The sequence below is a fragment of the Myotis yumanensis genome, unplaced genomic scaffold (genome assembly GCF_028538775.1).
Source record: "Myotis yumanensis isolate MYYU_CA2020_CCGP unplaced genomic scaffold, mMyoYum1.0.hap1 SCAF_9, whole genome shotgun sequence".
Lineage (NCBI taxonomy): Eukaryota > Metazoa > Chordata > Mammalia > Chiroptera > Vespertilionidae > Myotis > Myotis yumanensis.
This window is the reverse complement of record NW_027223760.1, coordinates 77450966-77465949: the sequence shown is the minus strand read 5'-3', so window position 1 is coordinate 77465949 and position 14984 is coordinate 77450966. Positions and strand designations below refer to the sequence as shown.

Genomic DNA, 14984 nt, shown 5'->3' with positions numbered 1-14984 from the left:
TCCAAGTATCACTTTAGTTTATGAATCTTTATTCCGATTTTATAACCTCATCTTCCTCTGAAGTTAAAGTTGCTATAAAAGTAATCAATATGGTCTTATTCCAATAAAGTAATATATGATGTAAGGTTTTCAAACCCCCAGTGAAACCTGAAGTTTAGCTGACAAATGAGTTCGTGTGAGAAATGAATCAATCACAAGCTTGCACTCTGAGTGCATAGATGAGGGTCCCATCCCTGGTGTGAGCAAATTTGAAAAGGGGAGAGAGAGAGAGAGAGAGAGAATTTGACCTCCATATATTCAGATTCTGCTCTGTGGCATCTCCATGCTGGGTGCTGCTTGGCTTCTCAGTGGTGAGGAAACTGCCTGGAGGTCCCTCCTTAAGGCCCCTTTCCCTGTCATGACCACTGGCCTCCCAGCAGCACCCCAGGAGGCCCAGCTCTGCTCCATTTGCTGGAGGCCCTCAGATCTTCATATGTTCACATGTGGGGCCCATGACCTCAATTACTATCCAAATATTGATAACTCCCAATTTCTGTGACAGCTTCAAGCTCTCATCTTATTCCAAAACTTAGCACTGAGAATACTGGTGTAAAATGTTTTCTTACAGTTTTTTAACTGTTTAACTGCAAAACATGATGCTGGCAATGAAGAATGAGAGCAGAAGCAGTAGTGGAGACTATTAAAAAATGATCAGTGTCAAAAGGATCCAGCTCTAGGGGATCCAAGATGACGGTGCAGTCGGTGGAAGCTACACTCACCTCCTCCCAGGACCAAACTGAAGTCACAACTAAATTATGAAACAATGATCCTAAGTAACCACCTGAAGACGAGTTGAAGAGAAGTCTTATCACCAAGGATTTAGAGAAGAAGCCACATCGAGACTGGTAGGGAGGGCAGAGATGCTGGCCCTGCCCGATAGGTAGTGGCGGACGTTCTGAGGGATATCTCACCTGCAGGGGTTTTCCCCTGAGAAATGCAGGGTCTAAACCTCAAACCAGGCTCCCCATCCCAGAGCACCAGAGCTAGGAAGAAAAGGTCACATAATAACTGACTGTGAAAAGCAGCGGAGTTTCTGTCCACCAGGGAGAGATGGAGTCCACTAGAAATACAGGCAACTGCTTAAAGGGCAAAAACACAACATTTAGTCTGCAGCCACTCACTCTGAGCTCTGGCGGAGGGAAGGTAGAGTGGAGTAGAGTCGTGTGAAGAGAGTCTGGGGTTCTGGCTCTGGGGAAGGAGCTGAAGGGCAAGCGCCAGGATCCTTGTGCCAAGTCATTCTCCCATACCGTAGACACACTCTTTCTTAGCTAGATCAATCCCCTCCCTGTGGCATCAGGCTGGGGGAAAGCAACAGTCCCAACTTCTGGACTCCTTCTCACCCCACCCAGTGGAACTTATACCTTGCTGAGGGGTACAGCCAGAGGCTCTTCCAATCAGCGAGCCTAACAGGCAGCCAGAAGCCAAAGCTAGACTGGGGTGTACCTCAAGGTGCTTTGGAACTTTTGTTGACCTACCACTAGGTTCAGGGCTGGTAAAAGCCAGCCTTGGTGCATAGCTTGATCATTCATGCACAACTCAGGTGCAGCAGAGGCAACCACAAGCAGTGGATCGCTTGTAGCTCCAAACAGGGTTGCTGAGGGGGAGTCACAGGAAGCATCTTATATTGGCCTGTACCAGAGTCCACCCCAAGAGGCCTAGAACCAACACACCCAGTGGCCCACTTTGGACAACAGCAGAGCAGGATCCAATAAGCTTAGCAAGCAGCATATTATACAACAGCAAAGCAGGATCCAATAAGCTTAGCAAGCAGCATATTATACATATACATATACATATACATATACACATATACATATACATATACATATACATATACATATATATATACATATACATATACATCAGCAGGCATCAAACCCTGCTGCAGTCAGCACCTGCACAGCAGCTCACACACTGCGGTCAGGGTTGAGCCTTTTAGTCAGCCAGCCTGAGGGTCAATCCCACACACAAACAGGCCAACGGCAAACAAAACTCAGTTACAACAGAAGGGCCAAAATAATCCACATAAGGGACATTACCAGAGCACCCAACTCAGGTGAACAAGGACACTGCACCACTGGACCCCACAAGACACCTACTATGTTAGGCCACCCAACAAAGACTGGGAGTCATAGACGAGCTACCGAATACATAGAAACAAACACAAAGAGGCAGCCAAAAAGAAGAGTGTGTTCTATTTGAGCTGCCTTTGGGGCAGAGCAAATATTAACCATTTTAAATCATTCTTTGCTTACTGTCCACAGACAGCACAGAAGAGACATTTTGATAGTACTTCCTGTGTCAATGAGGTAGCTGAAACAAAAACTTTGTGCATCCTGCAATAAGGAAACCAAAATTCTCTAGATGTGTTTTTATTTTTGGGAACTGATCATCTTGTTCCATAAGCAAAAAAAAAAAAAAAGCTCTAAAGACTGAGAACAAATGGGAGAAACTGACTTGGGGAGGGTGTGAAGTGGTGGCTGGGGACTTGAGTTCTGCTCACCCCAGTACCTAAGCATTTAGGACCCTGGTCCAAGGCTGAGCTGGAAAATATTTCCTGGTCCAGGCCGACTCTTGGAGAAAACTGAGGGAACAAAGTAGGAATTGGGGTCGTCTCTGAGTCACATTGTTGAGGAGGCAGATAGGAAGATATGAGCTGGGAAAGGCAGTTGGGGCTTGCAGGGGAGATGTGTAAGATGTGACAAACCAAAACTAGACAATGGAGGCAGCAGACCCCTATGTGAGGAGAGAAGATTTAGGGTCCCTTCAGGATGTGGTCTAACTGATGGCATAACACCTGGGTAAAGGAGCCTTATAGCTTGAAGATATATATTTTTGAGAAATAAGGGAGGAGGAAACTTACTTAGGGCACTCCAAACCCCAATGAAACGGGGCACTTGGTTGGGATTTGGCCTGCTGATTTGCCCGTTCAGACTATATCTGAGTGTATTCCTTTTCTTCAAATAAATTCTCACCTGTTTTTGCTACTATTTATTGTCTCTTGTAGGAATTTGTTCCTATAAGAAGAGAAGACTGAAGACACAGAGTACTCTCTCTGGCCAGAAGTCACCCTGACCACTGCTGACATTTTGGTGCCCGACTCAGAACGTACAAACCATAAGTCCTCTGGCCAGGAGGCTGGAGGGAGGGCTACTTTGTGTTTGCTTTTTGTCCAGGATCAGGAGAACGAGGCAATAATTGTACGTGACATCAAAACAAAAGCAACTGTGAGCGCCTGGCAATGAACTAGTACTGAAGATAGGAGCACATCTTCCCTCTAGTCTGTGTAAGCAAGCACACTCAGGTGAGTGTCAGAGGGTTTTCCTCCTAACATGTAAGAGCCTCACAGGGACTCCAGAATACACTTATAATTAAACTTTGACCCATCTGGGGGGCACATAGAAGGGCTGGTCATCCCGTACTCCGGGTCCCTGCGGTTGTTTTATGTAGCTGGTGAGAGAAAATAAAGCACATAAAAGGAGTGGGGATAACCAGCGGTGTCACAGCTTCCGGGAGCCCCCTCCACAAACAGCACACTTCAACGCATCACATTAAACTCCAGGAATTCCGCTTGCAGTCATGACTTCCCCGTGCCCACACTCCCGGTGCACTATTTTGTTACATATGCATTGTTAGGATTTAAAGTGCCTGGCCTGCCTGACTGGACTTCTTAATCTGCATTCTTGCCTTCCTCTCTGTAGAAACTGTACTTTGGGAAATGGCTGCATGTATGGCAGAAATAGGGGTACACACTACACGTTAGAGGAATATAGGGTCCGGTTTCCTGGGAAAGAGACAGATACTCCCCCTCTCACTTGCATTCTTCAACACTGTCAAGAGAGACATTGGGCCTGATTTTCTTAATAGGCAATTCCTCATCTGCACCTGGACATGGTTATAGGCCCCATAACTTAGGAGAGCATGTTGAGGGCCTAATGCTCCATCTTTTTGTCAGACTCCTTCAAGCCCATCAGTGGAGTCCCCTCGTTTGCACTCCCCTGGGAACTAACTTCTGGGCTGCATGGGACCCAGGGCTCTTTTACTCCACCTTGCTCAGACTCCTAATCCCTGAGTTTCACACCCTTAAGAGCTTCTCCAGACCTCTAGAAAAGCCTGATAGGGATAGTAAGAGATGTCCGGTTTGCAACTTTAGGGCAATCTTTGGAGTCACTCCTTGGTATAGGCTCCCCACCTTTCTTTTGAGTGAACATGGCCTCCCTCATTTCTTTAGACACTTAACATGCATGAGACCATGGAGGCCCAGAGATGAGAGTACAGGGGCATTAACTGGCTTGGAGAGGGATATGGTCTGCAGAATTGAAAAGTTATATGCTACTGGCTTGAATGCTGAAAATCCAGACTATCCCTTGGGAAATTAGATTTAAAAGATGCCTTTATCTGTATCCTGTTAGATCCAGCTTGTCAATTTTTATTTGCCTTTGAATAGACAGACATACAGGGGTTTCAGCAGCAACTTACTTGGACCATCCAATTTCAAGGCTTCAGAGATAGTCCCTATCTCTTTGGGCAAGCCTTAGCAGAGGATTTAAAGAACCTAGCACTAGAGGGGGTTGAATAGATCTTACAGTATGTTGATGATCATCTAATTTGTTCTCCCACCAAAGAATTTGGGGGAAAGTATTTAAAACAGACTTTAAACTTCTTGGCAGAAGGGGATATAAAGTTTCCAAAGAAAAGGCACAATTTGTGCAACAAAAAGTAAACCTCTTAGGTCTAACCTGGACACCTGGAGAAAGAATGATATCCCAAGAAAGAATACAAGCTATCCCAGGCCCACCATGCAAGACAACTGAGGGCCTTTTTCGGAATAACAGGATACTGTACACTTTGGATCTTGGGGTACGGAGAAAAAGCCAACCCCCTATATAATGTCCTATGGGGACATAGCATAATCTGGGAAAAGAACAGAAAATGGCCTTTATAGAGCCCTGGGCATACCTAACGCTGGAAAGCCTTTCCATCTCTATATCACAGAGAAGGAGGAGTTAGCAATAGGAGTTTTTACCCGAGCTATAGGTCCAACTAAGAGACCTGCAGGATACCTATCTAAGCAGTTGGACGCAGTGGCAAGAGGAGGGCTGTATTGTTTAAGGGTTATTATAGTGGCAGCTGTATTAATAGAAGCCCTAAAAATAATTCTAGGCCAGGAAATTATTCTATATACCTCATATCAGATGAACTCTGTCCTAAATCTCAAGGGACCTCATTGGCTAACAACCACCTATTGAAATATCAGGTAATACTATTAGAAAACCCAAAAATAAAAATTAGACCCGATTCCACATTAGATCCAGCAACCTTAATGCCAACCCCAGATCTGGAAATGTCCCCTGGTTGCTGTGAAATTATAGAACAACATATGCCACCTGAGAAGATCTTAAGGATGAACCTCATTTAAATCCTGGTAATATATGGTTCTCGGATGGCAGCTATATGAGTGATGGAACCCGCTATGGGGGATATGAAATTGTTCTCTTCACCAAACTATAGAAGCTAAGGCTCCACCACCTGGAACCTCAGTCCAATTGGCAGAACTGATTGCATTAACCAGGACTCTGGAATTGGGCAGGAACAAGAGATTAAACATATACACTGATTCCAAATAAGCCTTTTGGTCTGACATGCTCACGCTGCCGTCTGGAAAGAAAGAGGGTTCTTAAGAGCTAAAAATAGCCCCATAAAATATGGAACACAAATTTTAAAACTACTCGAGGCTGTACATCTCTCTAAAGAAACAGCAGTGGTCCATTGCAAAGCACACCAGAAAGGAAACCGACAGGGCTACAGATTAGCAGACCAGATTGCAAAGGATATAGCCTCAAACAAGGAAAATAAGCCCTTAATAGGGGCCTCAATGCCAACAATTATCATAGAAAGACTATCAACCCTGATATATACTCAAGATGAAATTGAGCCAAGCAGAAAGGTCATAATAAAGTTAAAGGAAAATGGCACCAATTAGGAAAACTTATACATCTTCTTAAAATTATTCAATGGAAAGCCCTTAAGGGATGACATGATTCATGCCATTTTGGAAGGGATAAATTAACTCAGATATGCTCACAAATATTTACAGAAAAAGGACTAAATAAAACCATCCAGCCGTTCTGTCAGGGATGCCACATAAACAACCCACAAGGGGGCTGTCTGGACAGCCCCCACCTCTTCTGGAACCTGTCCAAAGACGGGGCACATGTCCAGGAGAGGATTGGCAATTAGATTTTACCCAAATGTCCTCCTGGCTAGGGAACTTTTACTGGATGGGTAGAAGGCCCCAGGAGGTTGTTAAAGTGCTACTTAGGGAAATAAATCAAGGTTTGGATTGCCATATTCCTTACAAAGTGACAAGGGTCCATTATTGGCCTCCCACATAGCCCAGGCATAAAATGGCATCTATATTCAGCCCTGAGGCCGCCGTCTTCTGGAAAAATAGGAAGGGCCCATCAGAATCTCAACAGAACCATAGCAAAGCTCTTAGGAAACTTGTCAAAACCAGCTTGACTACTATGCATTGCCCTATTGAGAATTCTGAGTCTGACCACGTTATTAAAATTAAGTCCTTTTGAAACTTTATATGGAAGACCTTTCCTCTATTCATGTATCACTCTAGAGGAGGAATCTCACAAAATAGAACACGTTGTAACTTCCCTGGCCAGCTTTTAAAAGGCCATACAAGAGCTTAGATGGAAGGAACCTCCTTCCAGCACCAAGCCCCTATGAACCAGGAACATCGGTCCTAATGAACACTTGGAGGGATGGGTCTCCGGGTCCCAATTAGCCCCCATTTGGAAAGGGCCATATACTGTTGTACTTTCTACTCCAAGGTACCAGGCATTACCAGTTGGATATGTCCAACCCAGGTAAAGCCATACTCCAGCTCAGACAAGGGACAAACCATACAATTGTCCTTTAAAACCTGGATAACAGAGCTACTTGAAGATTTAAAACTACTTTTCAAGAAGGGGGTTACCACCCTGACCAGTTTGGCTCAGTGGATAGAGCGTCAGCCTGTGGACTGAAGGGTCCCAGGTTCGATTCCGGTCAAGGGCATGTACCTTGGTTGCGGGCACATCCAGTAGGGGGTGTGCAGGAGGCAGCTGATTGATGTTTCTCTCTTGTTGATGTTTCTGACTCTCTATCCTTCTCCCTTCCTCTCTGTAAAAAATCAACAAAATATTTTTTTTTAAAAGAAGAGGATTACCTTCCAAGAAAAATCCTCGAAGGATAAGTAATAATTATAAAATTAAGTATGGAAAGCAACACCTAGGTAAGTTCATGTCTCAAATTTTACTATTTTTTGTAAATTTCTTTATGCTCTTTTGGATTGACCTCTTATTCATCTGCTGTCTGTCTCAAAATCCCCCGTTCCCCATGGAAAGTATGCCTAGAATTGCTTTTCCTTGGAGTACTACTCTCCTATATAACCTTTCTCCTCATTTGCTTATTTAACTCAACACGCCAGGCATCCCATTTTAGGCTTGTTTTAACATTTCCTATGACCACACATAAAATGAAACTTTCCAATTTCTTTCTTACCCTCACTTTCCTCTTCTATTATGTCCCAATAAATAAGACCCAAATGCATAACTCCTAAACAATTGCCAATATGACTGCCCAGGCTATATGCACACCTGACTGTTGGATATGCTTAAACACCAAACAAAGGTCATCCTGGTCACACTCTATGAATGGCCACCACTCCAGCATTGCTACACATCCATACCCATAATGCCTTTCAAATTCAAGCTCATTGGCCTTTCATAGCTGCAATAAATGATTAATTTTGACACCTATACCAGAATTATCTTTCTAACTATCAACCACAAACAAATAGGCCTCCCCTCCATGGGCCCATTTTTACAGACCGCTCCGCTAAAACCCACAGATTCCCTTTATGCATTCAATGCTCCATCAGAAACTACTCAGCCCCATGTTTAGAAACAGCACAGATACATGGGGTGGTGGGGGGCAGGGTGGGGGGGAGGTGGTGGTGGTGGGTGGGGGACTCTCTCAAGAAGAACAACCATACAATCTCACAACCCTGCTCGAGCTTACTTCAGCACACAGACTGACTTCACTGTCACTGTCAATGGCTTTGGTGCTGTTCGGGCAAAAACTACTTCTGTTTCCAGCCAATAGCTGACTTGTCCTTCCCCAACACAACTGTCTCAAACATCTGAGTTCTGCATAAATCGCCCTCAAGGGGCCCCTGAGGCATTCAACCCCACTAAAATCCCATGAGAGGCTCTCATACACAATTCCTCTCACTTTAATATTTAGGGAAGATCCAACACTCTCCTGATTAAAAATGCCAGGGGAAGCATCCCAGGGATTAAATCTGCCCTTAAATCCGGTCTCTTCAGGTAATATAGCAGCACAATTCTTTAGCTGGGGCTATCTCAGAGATCCTGAACTAAGCCGTCAAAAGGGACAGACAAAACCCAAAGGCTACGTTCCTCCAGATAGAGTACTATGCTACACTTCCATGGGACTCGGGGCTACATTATATATGTGGCAAGGAAGCTTCCATCGACTTGCCACCTCAATGACAGGATGATGTCCCTTGGGATATGGCTGGCCATATATCTTCATTGCAAATGGATCTACCCCCATGCAGCTCCCTCACACTATTAATAAGGCACCCCACAAAAGACAGCCCTATTAATTACCCTACATATGTGTTCTTAAGCTTTAGCACTGGGCTCTCTGGAGCCTCAATAGGAAGCACAGCATATGACTCTCTAGGTCAATCAGCTAAAGAAACCTCCCAAATGTTTAAACACATTGCCAACACCATAACTAAACTACAACAACAAATTTATTCCCTGACGGCTGTGGTCCTCCAAAACAGAAGGGCCTTGGATTTTTTTCACAACAGTCCTAGGGGGAACCTGCCTATTCCTCCAGAAGGAATGTTGCTATTATATTAACCAATCCCTTCAGGTACAAGAGGGTATTAGAAGCCTCGTTGCAAAGGCCATAGACTTAGAAGACAAAGACAAATGCCCATTTTGGTGGAGTCCCCTCACTTCCACCATCTTCCAATGAATAACTCCCTTTATCACAATCCCATTAGGACACTTTATAACTCAAATTTTTGGATCCCAAATTCTAAACGCTCATGTTTCCTTTGTTTCGGATTGAGTACAAGCTATAAGACTTCAACTGATACTGGCTCAAGGATTTCACCCAATCCTAGATATGCCTCCATCCCCCTTGAATAAGCCTATACAACAAAACCCACGAGGTCAGGCTGCACAATGCTTCCACTCCACCCTAGCCTATCCACTCCCAGATAGAGAGCAAGGGCCAACTCAACTCTATATCCAAACTGAGCAGAAAGTAGATCCAGAAGTCAGAGCAACATCCTTCAACTTCCCAAATGAATCTGGCCGATATCACTTGAGAGGAGGATGTTAGAGTAGGCAGATAGAAAGATATGAAAGGCAGTTGGGGTTTGGAGGGGATACATGTAAGACATGACAAACCAAAACCAGACAATGGAGGCAACAGACCTCTCTGTGAGGAGAAGATTTAGAGTCCCTCCATGATGGTCAAACAGGTGGCATAACACCTGGGTGAAGGAGCCTTATAGCTTGAAAACATTTTTTGAGAAATAAGGGAGCGGGAGACTTACTTAGGGGCACTCCAGCCTACGGTATAAATATCCCAAACCCCAATGAAGCGGGGCACTTGGTTTGGTTTCAGCTGGCTGAGTTGTCCACTCTGCAAACCAATTCTCACCCGCTCTTGCTGCTATTTCTTGTCTTTTGTTTGAATTTGTTCCTACAAGAAAACAAGAACTGAGGGCACAGAGCACTGTCTCTGGCCAGAGGCCACCCTGACCACTGCCGACATCAACAGCCAGCAGGACAAAGGCACAGTTTGGGTTGAGGAATTAAACAGTTGCAGAAGCTAAAGAAGAAAGAGCAATTTGGAAAGCTGGCTGGAAGAGGGGGTTGCTCTAAGACCACCTACTCATCACCTGGGCAACCAGGATTGATAAGGATCCAACTTCCATATAAGAGATTTCCATGGATCCACTAATGGCAAGATGATGTTGCAGATACTGGGGATTTGTCAGGCACTGGAGTATAAACCTCTTCTCTATGCAGAATACTTACGCTGTCATCCAAACCTTATCTGAAATTCTACTTATCAGGATTCATTTACAATAATAGGTATCTAGGTAGTGGTAGGTATACTGTGAATCACCTATATCCTGGGTAACTTTATTTAATCACATTGTTTTCCTAATACATGGAAAGGAGTGCACATCCTCTGGAAGGCAAAGTATGGTCATTGGGTGCCAAGAGAGAAGAAACATTCACACTGAAATTTCACATTGGAATGTCTTTAAGTAAATCAATCCTTCCTTTTCAGAAATGAGATAGCAAAATCTTTAGATAGCCATGCAAAGTGGCGCTTTAGTGATACTCTGGCTCTTTTTTAGTCTTTCCTTGATTCAGAGATAAGAGATTATATTTATTAATCCAATAACCTAACTTCCTCCTGCTTCTGTCCACAACACCCTGTTCCCTGAGAATTAAGAGGCTGGTGTCCTCTTCTTGAGTCTCAAGATTTATTGCTCTTTCTCTAGAGAAGGTACCTCTCTACTCCCTGCCTCACTTACCACAGACCCAGGTAGCCAAGGTATAGAAGGAACATTCTTATGATGGCCATTTACATATGAAACCTGGAGTTTGCTGTAATTTATTTATTTCCCCCCCCAGAGAATCCTAGTGTCAGGTTAAATTTTACACAAAACTGGAATATATAAAATAGAGAATCAGGGCACCTTTAGTTGTAGGTGTGGGAGGTCCTTAGAGTTTATCCTTCTCCAGAACCTGAGATTAGGAGCCCAAACAATAAGTGCTTAAAGGCACAGTTAGAAATATGACAAGCGCATATGAAACAACCCAGGTAGAAGTGAAATAGTCTAGTTGTTTGTGTCCAACTGCTCATCCAATTCATCCTGAGTTTAAGAAGCATCCATTTCACTGCACACACTGCTTTCTACAGAGCCTCTTCATGCAGCATCCAAAGACTGCTTATAATAAATTTGAGGAAATAAGAGTATGTCCCAACACCATGTATTCCTCTGAGACTCTTATAATGAGGGCAGACTGCTAATTGTCACATTGGCTCCCTATAGGGATCTGTGCCAATTAAGAAGGGTCTGAGTTCTGGGGCAGTGGAAGAGGGTAGGAAGGGCTGAGCCCTAAGCCTCTCATGTCTTATTTGATTATTTATTTAAATCAAACCTAAGGTATGTTTATAAAGTGCATTGAAAATTAAATAATGCATTATTTTAAAGTGCATATAACAATAGTTTAATTAGTACATAAGTATAATTTGATCCTGTCTGTATGTATGTGTTTGATGTCAAATACAGGCATATGTGAAAGAATGTATGAAAAAAAATCCTAGAAGTCTCTAAAGCTGAATGGTGAAAATACTAAGAATTATAGAGTATTTTTTGTCGGTTTTTAATATAAAGGACATATTTTTGTGTCTGTAAAAATCTTGAATCTGCTTAAATATTCACTCATCAGAACTTAAAGCTCATAAACACAAGTAACATTAATTTCTTTTTATTTTTTTTTTTATTTTTTATTTTTTTTATTTTTATTTTTTTTATTTTCCTCTTAAAGTATTACAAAGGGTATTACATAAGTATCCTTTTTCCCCCCCCCCCGCCCTTGACAAACCACTACCCTCCCTTACCCCCCAGTGTCTTATGTCCATTAGTTATGCTTATATGCATGCATACAAGTCCTTCGGTTGATCTCTTACTCCCCTCCCTCCTGCCCCCCAACTCTCTCTGGCCTTTCCACTGCAGTTTGACAATCAGTTTGAGGCAGCTCTGCCTCTGTATCTATTATTGTTCAAAAGTTTGTAATGGTCTTTATTATCCATGAATGAGTGAGATCATGTGGTATTTTTCCTTCATTGACTGGCTTGTTTCACTTAGCATAATGCTCTCCAGTTCCATCCATGATGTTGCAAATGGTAGGAGTTCCTTCTTTTTAACAGCAGCATAGTATTCCATCGTGTAGATGTACCACAGTTTTCTAATCCATTCATCTACTGATGGGCACTTAGGCTGTTTCCAGATCTTAGCTATGGTGAATTGTGCTGCTATGAACATCTGGGTGCATATATCCTTTCTGATAGGTGTTTCTGGTTTCTTGGGATATATTCCTAGTAGTGGGATCACAGGGTCAAATGGGAGTTCCATTTCCAATTTTTTGAGGAACCTCCATACTGCCTTCCATAGTGGCTGCACCAGTCTGCATTCCCACCAGCAGTGCACAAGTGTTCCTTTTTCTCCACATCCTCTCCAGCACTTGTCGTTTGTTGATTTGTTGATGATGGCCATTCTGACAGGTGTGAGATGGTACCTCATTGTTGTTTTGATTTGCATCTCTCGGATGATTAGTGACTTTGAGCATGTTTTCATATGTCTCTTGGCTTTCTGAATGTCCTCTTTTGAAAGGTGTCTATTTAGATCCTTTGCCCATTTTTTGATTGGATTGTTTATCTTCTTTTTGTTAAGTTGTATGAGTTCCCTATAAATTTTGGAGATTAAGCCCTTATCCGATATGACGTTGGCAAATATGTTTTCCCACGAGGTGGGTTTTCTTGTTGTTTTGTTGATGGTTTCTTTTGCTGTGCAGAAGCTTTTTATTTTGATGTAGTCCCATTTGTTCAGTTTCTCTTTAGTTTCAACTGCCCTAGGAGCTGTATCAGTGAAGAAATTGTTTTGGCATATGTCTGAGATTTTGTTGCCTTTGTATTCTTCTAGAATTTTTATGGTTTCCTGTCGTACATTTAAGTCCTTTATCCATTTTGAGTTTATTCTTGTGTATGGTGTAAGTTGGTGGTCTAGTTTCATTTTCTTGCATATGTCTGTCCAATTTTCCCAACACCATTTATTGAAGAGACTATCTTGGCTCCATTGTATGTTCATGCCTCCTTTGTCAAAAATTAATTGAGCATATTGGTTCGGGCTAATTTCTGGACTCTCTATTCTATTCCACTGATCTATATGTCTGTTCTTGTGCCAGTACCAGGCAGTTTTGAGAACAGTGGCTTTGTAATACAGCTTGATATCTGGCATTGAGATCCCACCTACTTTGTTCTTTCTCAGGATCGTTGCAGCTATTCGGGGTCTTTTTTTATTCCAGATGAATTTTTGGAGAGTTCGTTCTAGATCTTTGAAGAAGGCCATTGGTATTTTAATGGGAAGTGCGTTGAATGTATAGATTGCTTTGGGTAGTATGGACATTTTAATGATGTTGATTCTACCAATCCAAGAACATGGTATGTTCTTCCATCTGTTTATGTCTTCCTCTATCTCTTTTTTCAACGTCCTGTAGTTTTCTGAGTAGAGGTCTTTAACCTCTTTAGTTAAGTTTATTCCTAGGTATCTTAATTTTTTTGGTGCGATGGTAAATGGGATTGTTTTTCTGATCTCCCTTTCTGAAAGTTCACTGTTGGTGTATAGAAATGCCTCAGATTTCTTGGGGTTAATTTTGTATCCTGCTACATTGCCAAATTCATGTATTAAGTCTAGTAGCTTTTTGATGGAGTCTCTAGGGTTTTGTATGTATAATATCATGTCATCTGCAAATAAGGACAGTTTTACTTCCTCTTTTCCAATTTGGATGCCTTTTATTCCTTCTTCTTGCCTAATTGCAATGGCTAATACTTCCAGTACTATGTTGAACAGGAGTGGTGAGAGTGGGCATCCCTGTCTTGTTCCTGTTCTTAGGGGAAATGGTGTTAGTTTTTGTCCATTGAGTATGATGTTGGCAGTGGGCCTGTCATATATGGCTTTTATTATGTTGAGGTATGATCCTTCTATTCCCACCTTTCTGAGAGTTTTTATCAAAAATGGGTGTTGGATTTTGTCGAATGCTTTTTCTGCATCAATTGATATGACCATGTGGTTTTTTTCTTTCAATTTGTTTATGTGATGTATCACATTTATTGATTTACGGATGTTGTACCATCCTTGCATCTCTGGGATGAATCCTACTTGGTCATGGTGTATGATCCTTCTGATGTACTGCTGGATCCGATTTGCTAAGATTTTGTTGAGGATTTTGGCATCTATGTTCATGAGGGATATTGGCCTGTAATTCTCTTTCATTGTGATGTCTTTACCTGGTTTTGGTATTAGGGTGATGCTGGCTTCATAGAATGAGCTTGGAAGCGTTCCTTCCTCTTGAATTTTTTGTAGTAGTCTGAGGAGGGTAGGTTTTAGTTCTTCCTTGAATGTTTGGTAGAACTCCCCTGTGAAGCCGTCTGGCCCTGGGCTTTTGTTTGCTGGAAGCTTTCTGATGACTGCTTCAATTTCTTCCATAGTTATTGGCCTATTGAGGTTTTTAGATTCTTCCTGATTGAGTTTTGGAATGTTGTATTTTTCTAGGAATTTGTCCATTTCCTCCAGGTTGTCCAGTTTGTTGGAGTAGAGTTGCTCGTAGTATTGTTTAACAATCATTTGTATTTCTGTGGGGTCTGTTGTTATTTCGCCTCTATCATTTCTGATTTGGTTTATTTGGGACCTCTCTCTTTGCTTCTTGGTGAGCCTGGCTAGGGGTTTGTCAATCTTGTTTATCCTTTCAAAGAACCAGCTCTTGGTTTCATTGATTTTCTGTATTGTTTTTTTGGTCTCTATTTCATTGATTTCTGCTCTAATCTTTATTATCTCCTTCCTTCTGCTCACTCTGGGGTTTTCTTGTTGCTCTCTTTCTAATTCTTTGAGTTGTAGAGTTAGATGATTGACTACCATTTTTTCTTGTTTTTTGAGATAGGCCTGTAGAGCTATAAACTTCCCTCTCAGGACTGCTTTCATTGTGTCCCAGAGGTTTTGGATTGTTGTGTTTTCATTGTCATTAGTGTCCAGGATGTTTTTA

At 42.4% G+C, this 14984-nt stretch overlaps 1 protein-coding gene across 1 annotated transcript in view; it reads right to left on the bottom strand.

The window, feature by feature from the left end:
* HECW1 (HECT, C2 and WW domain containing E3 ubiquitin protein ligase 1) overlaps positions 1-14984 on the bottom strand; it is a 163951-nt gene that overhangs the window by 118575 nt on the left and 30392 nt on the right. The gene's annotated exons all lie outside the window — the stretch shown is intronic.